Below are 12294 nucleotides of genomic sequence, written 5' to 3'. Positions count from 1 at the left end.
GTTATAGGTCAGTCATACTTGGTGTCATGCTTCTTATTTTTACAAATAGCTTTTTCAGTTTGACTTGATATACCTGTGAAGTAATTCTACACAGTACTTTGTCATGTAGCAGGCTTAGGACTGACCATAGAGAAGAAAAAAAATGAAACGCCAGTCAAACCAGACAACGCTTTGATTAAGATTTTATAAAGAATAGGGGCACCTGGGTGGTTCAATTGATGAAACAACCAACTTTGGGTCAGGTTATGATCTCGAGCTTTAGAAGTTTGAGCCCCGGGTAAAGCTGTGCTGACAGCTCAGAGCCTGGAGCCTGCTTCAGATTCTGTGTCTCCCTCTCTCCGCTCCTCCCCAATCTCTCTCTCTCTCTCTCTCTCTCTCTCTCTGTCAAAAATAAATAAATATTAAAAAATTTTTTAAAAGATTTTGTAAAGAATAAAGATCATCATATAAATAGCAAGCCACTCTGGTGTCATTCAAAATATACTGAAGAATAACTGTTATCAGATGTTGTCTTGTAAACTTTTCTCCCAGTTTGTGCCTAGTCTTCTCATTTTCTTGACATTGCTTTTCCAGGGGCAGAGTTTTTAATTTTACTGAAGTCTGGTTTTCCACAGATTGTGCCTTTAATGTTGCACCCCAAAAGCCATTGCCATACCCAAGTTCACTTAGGCTTTCTTCTATAATATCTTTTTTTTAACTTTGAAAGAGAGAGAGAGAGAGAGAGAGAGAGAGAGCGAGCGAGCACACAGGGGAGGGACAAAGAGAGAGGGAGAGAGAGAATCCCAAGAAGGCTTTACACTGTTATCACAGAGCCTGAATTGGGGCTCGAACTCATGAACTGTGAAACATGACCTGAGCTGAAACCAAGTTGGGTGTTTAACCGACTGAGCCAACCAGGTACCCCTCTTCTATATTATCTTCTAGGAGTTTTATAGTCTTGGAATTTATATTAAAGTCTGTGTCACATTTTGAGTTAATTCTTGTGAAAGGTGTGAGGTCTTTGTCTAGATTCAATATTTTGCATGTAGCTCCCCAGTTGTCCCAGCACCATTTGTTGAAAAGACTACCTTTGCTCCACTGTATTTCCTCCGATTCTTTGTCAAGTATTAATTGACTCTATTTATGTATATCTATATCTAGGCTCCCTACCCTATTTAATCTATTTGTCTATTCTTTCACTGATACCACACTGTCTCGATTACTGCAGGGGTATAGAAGGTATTGACATTGGTTAGTATCAATTTTACCACTTTATTCTTCTCCTGCAAGACTGTGTTAACTATTTGCATATTATCCAAAATATGCAAAAAAAATCTTACAATTCAACAATAAGAAAACAAAAAACCCAGATTAAAAATGGCTGCAAGACCTTAGCAGATTATCTTACCAAAGCAAATACACACACAGCAAATAAGCATATGAAAAGATGCTCCTTATTATATGCCATCAGGAAAATGCAAATAAAACAATAAGATACCACTAATACCTATTCAAATGGCACAAGACCAGAACACCAACAAACATCAAATGCTGACAAGCATATGAAGCAATGGGAACTCATTCATTCTTTAAGCAACAGGAACTCATTCATTCTTTGCTGATGGAAATGCAAAATGGTTCAGACACTTTGGGAAAAAGTTTGGCAGTTTTTACAAGATTAAACCTACTCTCACAATGTGATCCAGAAATCACATTCGTTGGTATTTACTAAAAGGTTAAAAGTTTATTTCCACACAAAAAACCTGTACATGGATGTTTATAGCAGCTTTATTTATAAATCCTAAAAGTTGGAGGCAACCAGGATGTCCTTCAGTAGGTAAATAGATAAGTAAACTAGGGTACATCCAGATACTGGAATATTATTCTGTGCTATAAATAAGTTAATATTAAAGTATGAAAATAAAAAATGTAAATGCATATTGCAATGTGAAAAGCCATATATTACATTGAGTCCAATTATATGACAGTTTGTAAAAAACAAAGCTATGGAGACAGTACAGAGATCATTGGCGAGGAGAAGGAGGGGAAGGAATAGGAGAAACACATTTTTTCGGTCTGTGAAAATACTCTATATGATCCCATCATGATTGATAAGTGTCGTTATTCACTGCCCAAATCCACAGACTGTACAACACCTAGAATAAACTGTAAATCAGGTATGGACTTTGGTTCATTACAATGTGTTAATATAAGTTCATCAACTATAATAAACATACACTTTGGTGAGGGGGTATTAATAATGGCAGATGCTACGCATGTTGGGGGGGTATAGAATATATGGTAAATCACTGTATCTTGCTCTCAATTTTGTTGTGAACTCCAGATGCTTTAAAAAGTTGTCTTAATTAAAAAATATTTTGAAGGTGGTATATACTATCTTATTGAATAATTCCTCAATTTTTTCACTTTTAATTAAAAAAATTATTTGTATTTTCTTTTACTCTCAGTCACCTTACATCAATATTCAAGTGCTCTATTTGATTCTCCCCCACTACAGATAACATTTCTTTTCCAGTTGAAAATCCCTTTTTATAAGAAGTTAAATTAGAGAGCCACTTTTTCTCAGAATCTTTTTATTTTATAATTTGTTCAATATCTTTTGGTTTCATCACCATCATATTATATGTAAAATGTTATTTTAGTTTGTATTGTTCTCTCAATATTTTGGATTTAAATTTGTATTCCCAACCCAGTACTATATGTTGTTATTCAACATACAATGTGTTTCATTGTAATTGGATTAGTCAAAATCACAAAAAGATACCACCTTACACCTGTCTAAATGGCTAGAATTGAAAAGACAAGAAATAACAAGTGTAGTGAAGATATTGGGTAAGGGAACTCTTATGCACTGTTGGTAGGAATGTAAATTGGTGCAGCCAATGTGGAAAACAGTATAGATATTCTTTAAAAAATTAAAAATAAGAAACACCACACAATTCTGTTTATTGCAGAGTTGTTAACAACAGCCATGTTAGGGGAACATCCTAAGTGTTCACTAAGAGACAAATGGAAAAGTAAGTTATCATATCAATATATATATACACATATATATATACGAATATTACTTAGCTATATAAAAGAATAAAATCTTGCCATTTGCATCAACATGGATGAACCCTGAGAGTATTTTTCTAAGTGAAATAATTTATACAAGAAAAAGATAAATACCATATAATTTCAGTTATATGTACAATCAAACAAAAAATAAACAAACAAACAGACTCTTAATCACAGAGAACTTGTGGTTCCTAGAGACTGGGGGGATTGGTAAAATGGATGAAGGGGATTAAAAGGTACAAACTTCTAGTTATAAAATTAATAAGTCATGGGGATGAATTAATAAATACATAAGGGACTACAGTCAGTAATATAATACTGTTCTATGGTGTCAGATGGTAACTATATTTATAAATAGTGAGCACAGCATAATATATAGAATTGTATCATTTTGTTTTACACCTGAAGCAAATATAACATTGTATGTCATTTCTCAATAAAAATAAATTAAATTTGTATTTTTCAAACATACATTCTACCAGTTGTTCTCACTTAGAATAGTATAATAGTCACTTACCGATTGCCTATCCTGAGGATTCTTTTCTCCAGTTCATTCTCTACTGTAGAGTGAAATTTTCAGACAGAGAAGCAATCATGTGCAGCCCTGCCTGTTAGGATCCTCAGTTATTTTATACCAGCCTTATCATTAAGATCAGCCTCTTGGCACTGCTTACTTATAAGAACTGTGTAGTTTGACTGCTTCCAGATTTTCAGTTGCTTCTCAACACATCTATTCTCATTTCCAGACCTCTGATATCCTGGCTTCCTTTAGTTCCTCTAAATCATCATGGTCCCTCTTCTTGTGTTTCCACTGTGACACCCATTTCCATATTCTTCCCTCTGTTAACTAATACCTGTCTTTCAGATCTCAGCTAAAATATCTGTTCTAGGCCTGATGCCCTGAATCAGATGATATTTACTTACATTTTATTCCTATCATCCAGCAAAGTGCCCAGTATTTAGTAGACTGACAATGAATATTAGTTAAGAGAATAAAAAAATGTTCCTAACACAACACTTTTGCCTGTCCCCTTTCCTCTATTTAGAATACTGTGTGCAGGTAACCTACACCTATAAGGATCATATTCTTTTAAATGCTAGCTCAAATATTGCTTCTTCCATTATTCGACTCAGTCTCTCAGCTAGAAGCAATTTCTTACTTCCTGAACATGGATTGTACTATATTTAGTGATGAAAGCAATTATGTCCTTAATGAGTAACATCAATATCAAAGGAAAAATGTTTTGTTTTTATAACTTCTGTAATATTTAGCAGATTCCTAACATATTATGTCATCAATATAATCAATATTATATGTCATAAATATAAATTCATTATACACATATTATTTTCCCAGATCATTATCTTTATGACTTTCTTATATACCACTTCTATGTTTTCCCTTGAATATAAGGATCACAATCCTTTCTGACTTCTAAAGTCTCTAAAATAAGGTAAAAGAGAAGCAAGATTATTTTGGATGCTGCAATAGAAAGTAGGAGCAATGTAATTTGATCAGTCCTATAGTAATGACAACATCGGAAGTCAGTTAGATATTGAATATATGCTAGTCATTTTCTGTTATTTACATGTATTATATAGCTAAATTCTTGGAAAATCTTTTGAGGTATGGCTGTTAATAACATTTCACTGATGAGAAAATTAGGGTTAAAAAATGTCAAATAATTTGTCCAAGGTTGCTACGTAGTTCACAGTATAAAAGGAAACAAGCATATGCTTTGACCTCCTGTTATACTTCAAAGAGATATTTTTAAAATCTCTCTATATAAAATGGGTAAACTTTGTTGTACACGTTAACTTATTTAATTATTATTCTTTATCATTTATTTTAGTCAATTTCTTAAGTAATTTAAATTTTAGGTGTGCTTCCCTATCCTAATAGGGAATAATTATAAATAATTATTTTTAGATCTCTACAAATGTTGAAAAAAGTTGAAATCTAATTAATAGAGTTATCCTTGTAGTCTTGGTTTCATTGGGGTTTCTGCTTCCATTCCATTTGTAGTGCTTCTTGTAATACTATTGACATGAAATCACACATGTGAGCACACACACATGTTAAAATTAAAATTATAAGTATTCTGAAAAATTTCACCATAAACTATTTAAGTGTTTTTTTAATAGAAATTGCAAAAAAGAGCATTGGAGGCCATATCAGAAATAACCCTTCCTCCAGTACTATCATTAGTCTTCTTCATTCCCATGCTATATCTCCCATTCTTTCTTTCTTTGCTACCTCTCATTCTCTTTTAGAAAGGAAACAAATTTATCTCCATGCAGAGAACATGAAACAATGACATATGAAATCTAGAAAATAACCACAAGGAAATATTTTTAATTATCTTTTAGAGGTATTGGTTACCTAGGAAACACCAGCTGGAGAAATTATAATTAACATATCTTTTCAACTGTATTATTAAAATTAAAAAATGAAGTACAAAGTATACAACCTTTTTGTTGATTATATTTTCTCTAAATTTCATTGTAGTTAATAAAATCTCTAGTAGTTTATTACTTGTCATTAATGTCTAACATGTGACTTAAGTCATGAATATATACAGTAAAAACTTCAAAATAATATAACCTAACCCTTGATTTTTAAAATAATTTTGAAACATAATATTTTCTTGTAAGGAGTATAACTTTTAAATACTTAAAGATATTTTTCAAAATTCTACCTACAGCATTTAGAATGCATCAGGAAACTCAAGCCTGAATTCTTGTTCTATTGTTTACTCGTTAGACCTTCTCTTAATATTCTCAGTATTATAGGTAATTTTATTTTCTTATATTTAAAAATGTTTTTACAATTTTATTCATTTTGAGAGACAGGGAGACAGAGCACAGCAGGGGAGGGGCAGAAAGAGAAAGACCCAGAAAGCAAAACAGGCTCCAGGCTCTGAGCTGTCAGCACAGAGCCCGATGCAAGGTTTGAATCCATGAACAATGAGATTATGGCCTGAGCCAAGGTCAGACACTCAACTGACTGAGCAATTCAGGTGCCTCTAGGTAATTTTATAGTAAAATACCAAATATTTTTAAAGATATGAAACAGCATGTCACATAAAGTCAAAACTCAAATTTGTTTCTACTTCCTATGTTTTCCATCCTGAAGGAGCGTGATTATTTCTGCATGTTCATTTCTGTCTGTGTGAGCGTGTGCGTGTTTTGTGTTGATGGAATGAAACACATACCTAAAGCATTGTTAATCGACTGAATAACCATGAATTTATGTATAACCCTAAATTCCCTACCTCTTTTCTTGTCTCTACTACATGTAGGATCTCAGCTCCCAGAGATGTCATTCAAATTTTCTCTCGTGTCACAAGGAGGTTTGCCAGACATCATCATCACGCAACTAATAACAATGTTCCTTCTCTCTGGTTCTGTCCATCATCACCTCCCCTTAAAATGTTCACTCCTGGCAAAGCTAATTGTGGTTTCTCTTCAATACCACTATTGTGTTTGCCTATTTAAAGACATGCTTGACCAGAAGGCATTATCGTCTATATATAAAGAACAAGAATAATGCCATGTGTGAGAATAAAATGACAGAATTTTCTTTGAGGAAGGAGGGACTACTTTTCCATTTTCTCTTTCTCAGTGTGTCTTCTTTAAAATATGACAGACAAAAAAAAAGTAATAACCTTTCGAGATTTTACAATGCAAGATCACAGGCCTTCTGACACTTGGAACTATGGACATGTACCTCCCCAGTGAACTCAGGGTTCTTTCTGGGAGTATAAAGGAGATAATCACGAAGTGCATACATGTGTCCCTCAAGGAGATAAGAGAAGTTTTCGTTGTTCTTTCTTTTACTTTACTACATACATGTGTGTGAAAATCAGTCTGGGCTTTGTAGTTTTTATGAGTTTTGAGGTCTTCAAATAAACCATCTTTATGCTTATCTTTCAAAGATAGAATAAACAAATATTTTCATTTTATTTTGGAAAAATTTATAATTTTCAGTTTTCCAGAATACAGATAATGTATCAATCTTTACCTTCAGAAAAAGAAAATGAGTAAAATAATTTGTAGACTCATTAAATGTCCTAAACAGTATATGTCTTATTACTATTATAAACTGAATTTTAATTGTATTATTAAATATAATTAAATGAAATGGAATTCTTTCTTGCTTTCTTTTTCTCTTTCTTTCTTTCTTTCTTGTTGGCCTCTGTAAAGGTTCTATTTTGAATGGTATCAGAATTACAAAACCCAGTTATTTGATACTAAGAACACTTAAAATATATCTATCATTGTTGTTTCCCAGCCTCTTACCACACACATTACTTGAGTGCTTCATTTTTAAAATAAATCATCATTTCACTTTTTTTTATTTTATTCTTAAGAGGTTAGGAAATATGTTTAAAGATATTTGTAAACAATATTTACTTATGACAAGTTTTTCTGTTACTTCAGCTTTAGTAACTAATGAAATTCTGGAACTCTTTAGGTGATTCAAAATAGTCATGAAGAAAATGTTAAAAAAAAATCAGTAAAGTATACAACTAATGCCAGGTAAAACAGAACCTAGTTTGTTTTCTTGATGGGAAAATATGCTGTTTCACCATTATTAAATAGCTTCGTGTAATTCCTTTTTTATTCTAATAGCCAGATTTGAATCTAAGCAGCATATCTTTTTGTAACTTTAACACAAAACTCTGTAAATATTTAAGTCAACATACCTACGTTGTCACAGAGTACCAATTGCTTTGCCTAGAAAAAGCAAACTTTCAGATGACGCAAAAGAAATCTAGATCTAAAGCCCTGACCTTCATATTTAAATAATTCTTTCCATGATTAATTATTCAGAATTCATTTATTCAGAATGTATAAACTAAATCTTATAGCTCTGCAAAGTTATTGAAAAATATATTAGAAAAACAATGTATCTTGTTGCATAACTTTAAATCTCCTATATATAATTGCACTGATTTGTGCTGTTTCCAACTGTCACTTGATAATACTTATAATAATGTTTTACGTTCTTAATACCAATTGTATTTTGTTATTCATAATTTTCCTGGTTAAACTTTACTATTCAAAATACAAAAGAAGAAGAGGCGCCTGGGTGGCTCAGTAGGTTAAGTGTTCCACTTCGGCCGTGGTCATGAACTCACGGTCTGTGAGCCCGAGCCGGTGTCAGGCTCTGTGCTGACGGCTCAGGGCCTGGAGCCTGCTTCAGCTTCTGTGTCTCCTTCTCTCTCTGCCCCTCCTCCACTTGGGTTTGTCTCTCTCTATCAAAAGTAAATACTCATTAAAATACAAAAAATGAAAATAATTCATAAAAAAAATCTTGAGTGTGTATGCAATTAGAGCTACCTTATTTTTCTTGATTCAAACATCAACAGATATGATTCTCCTTAAGTGGCCTCACTCTTCCTTGACTGTTTCCCCAACCTTCTTTCTTTATCTCTATTGTATCATTAATAATACTCTTAAAATGTACCTCATATTCTTATATTGGCAATTTTCAGATATACTGTAGATAGTAAAACAAGGGAATGGCTATGTCTGGGTAAAAGACAGGAATGTGGTAAAACTTTTATGATAAAGTCTATGTTTTTAAGGTAAGATAAAAAATGCTTTCAAAATTGATGTTTCACTATGTAATTCAGCAACCCAGGATGAGTAATTTTAGGTGAATCTTCATCAGTTGATCACACTTGACACTTCATATAAACATTTTAAACTTGGGGGTTTTTATTATTCATATTTATTTGTCTATTGTGGCATAAATTAAACACTAATCTGTGTATAATTTTAATAACTGGGTATGCTTCTTTTCATTCTTTTTAATTTTTTTTTTTTTTACTTTTTTTTTTCAGAGAGAGAGGCAACGCAAGCAGGGGACGGTTAGAGAGGGAGGGAGATACAGAATCTGAAGATAGGTTCTAGGCTCTGAGCTAGCTGTCAGCACAGAGCCCGACACGGGGCTTGAACCCACAAACTGTTAGATCATGACCTGAGCAGAAGCTGGACGCTTAACCGACTGAGCCACCCAGGTGCCTCTTCATTCTTTTTTAAAAATATTTTGATTCTTCTGTTGTGCTTGTTCATTCAAGTAAAGTTTATGATAATTATATAAAGTTTCCAAATATATCACTGACAATTTTATTCAAATTATAATTTCATAGATAATCTATGCAAAAAGATAGTATATATAAAATGTGTTTTACATGCTAGAAAGTAGTATGCTTTTCCATTTATTTTCAGATTATTTTTTCAGTTCTAAGTAAAGTATTTTAGGTTTTTTAAGTATATTACTTTTATTTCAATATTTTCCTTTTTTCTCCCAATTGCTGACTATGGAATCATTTTGCTTAGCTACATGGAAACCATATAATGTGATTGTGAATACACCCTAAATGTGAATACACCCTAAATAAAATTTATTTATTATTTTTATTTTTAATAATTTAAAAAATAGTTTTCTTGTTTTTCTGGTAGGAGATCTTAAAATATATAAATACATTTATTTTTTGTTGTCGTTGAAAGAAAAGAAGCATGAGATCAACACTTTCCACAAATTTTTAGGTGTACAATAGAGCACTGTTAACTATACATGCAATGTTTTGTTGAAAATATCTAGAATTTATTTACATTGCATACCTGAAACTTTATATACATTGAATAGCATTTCCTTTTTCCCTACTCTCCCCAACCTGACAACTACATTTTACTTTCTTCTTTCCTAATCAGATTTGATAAATATACCTAACCTTGTCAAGTCACAGGACCTGGTCATTCTTTTAAATGTAATTACTCATAACATTCAGGTCTCATCTCAAATCCTACCTGCCTTAAGAAAATACCTCTGACAATGGTCCTAAATCATTATTTTCTAACTTGTTTAACTTCTGGTTTTTGTCCTTTTGCCCCCCCCCCCCCCCCCATTTAGAATGCCTGTCTTATTTTCCTTTGTATTTTTGGTACATGTCACATAGGTAATACAAAAATAATAGTATTAAAAATTTTTTTAATGTTTATTTATTTTTGAGAGAGAGACAGACAGACAGACAGACAGACAGACACAAATCATGCGTGGGGCAGGGGCAGATAGAGAGAGACACAGAATCTGAAGCCGGCTCCAGGCTCAGCTGTCAGCACAGAGCCTGATGTGGGGCTCAAACTCACAAACCCATGAACCATGAGACCATGACCTGAAGTTGGGAGCTTAATCAAATGAGACATTCAGGCACCCGGCTTTGCCTTTCAGTTGGGGCATTTCATCAATTTTCTTTCAACTTTCAAATCAGTGAGTGTATCTTTAAGTCTACCTTATTGACTAGTTTCTGAATTTTAATTCCTCATATTCACACCTTTTTGGCTTTCCCTATATGAAATATATTTTGTGTACTGGGTTAGCCATTTTATTTTTTTAAATTATTTTTTCCTGAGTTAATATAAAATAGTATATTTTGAATATTTTTTATTTTTAACATAGTTTCACATCTAATTACTTTTCCTTAATGACTCAAGTATTTTGATCCTAATTTTCATGTTTATATTATTTTTATTATAGTATCTCTTCTTTCAAAAACACATGTGTTTTAAATTTTTTTAAAGAGAGAGGGAGCGTGAGCAGGGGAGGAGCAGAGGAAGAAAGAGAGAGATAATTATAAACAGGCTTTATGCCCAGAGTGGACCCTAATGCAGAACTTGATCTCACAACGGTTAGCTCATGACAGGAGACAAAATCCAGAATTGGATGCTTAACCAATTAAGCCACCCAGACACCCCTTAATTTTTAAGGATATTTAGAAAAAAAAGTTTTAACATAATATAGTTACTTCTCCATACAGACATATTATTATTATTTTCTTTATTAGTTAATAGGAACTACTTAAAATGAATTCATCTGTAAATATGCAGAAAATATATGAGTGTATGTTGAAATTGATGTTGAGATTAAAATTTTTAAGTAGTTGGGGTGCCTGGGTGTCTCAGTCTGTTGAGTTCAGATAGGGCCATGAACACACCATTTGTAAGTTGGAGCCCCATGTCAGGCTCTGTGCTGACAGCTCAGAGCCTAGAGCATTATTCAGATTCTGGGTCTCCCTCTGTCACCGCTCCCCCCCCACCCAGCTTGTACTCTGTTTCTCTCTCCTTCTCTCTCCCTCCCTCTCAAAATTAATATTTAAAAAAATTAAATTTTTGTTAAGCAGAAAATTATATTCTATAAATGGAAGACAGACACATTTAAATAATGTATAAATTTAATACGACACCAGGATGAATACTAAGTCTTCATGTAAAAAGGTATACTATCACATCTCAAAATGTTCACTTATTTATTTTTTTAGTGGTCTCTGCACCCAACACAGGGCTTGAACTTATGAACGTAAATCAAGAGTCGCATGTTCTTCCAACTGAGCCACCCATTTGCCCCGCATCTATGACATAACATTTATGTATCAAAAATAGTAAATATATAAGAATAGCTTAGTTAGTCATCACATCTCTTACATGGAATGTATAGTTCTAAAATCAAGTTTATGTCTAATTTACTGCTTAAATTTTTCTATGAAATCTTTTCTGATAGGATAATATGCAATGTGTGTACCCCAATACCATTTTGAGCTAATCTGTTAGTGTTATAAGGAGGCTTGTGTGCACATGTACACAAATGTGCATGTGTGCATTTGTGCCCCACACAAATAAATGCTTACAATAATACCCTACATAAACTTCAAATACTTCTCTTCACTGGCATTTTCAAATGATGATATTAAATTGATATGCTGATAAATTTCTTAGTTTTTTACCATTCACAAATTGGGTTTCACTGAATATTTTCTTTTTGATCTCTCCAAATAATTCTCACATAAAAATAATTTTTGGTGTGAAAAATTTCATGGTCATTGACTAGTTTAATAAATATTATCAATATTTTATTATAAATAGAAATACTAAATATACTTTGCAATTAATAAGTGCATTAAATATTACTCAATAAATATAGTTACTTACACGATGATAAGAACATATAACTGTGTTTTGGAAAGTAGATAAAATAACATTTAGAAAAAAGGATGAAAATATTTGCCAACTTGTATTCAGAGAAAAGCTATACCTTGACATCTGACCCCTCAAAAAAATGAATAGAAAAGAAAAAATAAAAATAAAGCCAGAAAAATATGGAATACCATTTTGGAAATCATGGTGAAAACATGTCATGGATATATATATATCCATGTATATATATAT

This window comes from Suricata suricatta, chromosome 15 (assembly GCF_006229205.1).
Source record: "Suricata suricatta isolate VVHF042 chromosome 15, meerkat_22Aug2017_6uvM2_HiC, whole genome shotgun sequence".
Lineage (NCBI taxonomy): Eukaryota > Metazoa > Chordata > Mammalia > Carnivora > Herpestidae > Suricata > Suricata suricatta.
The sequence above is the reverse complement of the archived record's forward strand: the minus strand, read 5'-3'. Positions refer to the sequence as shown.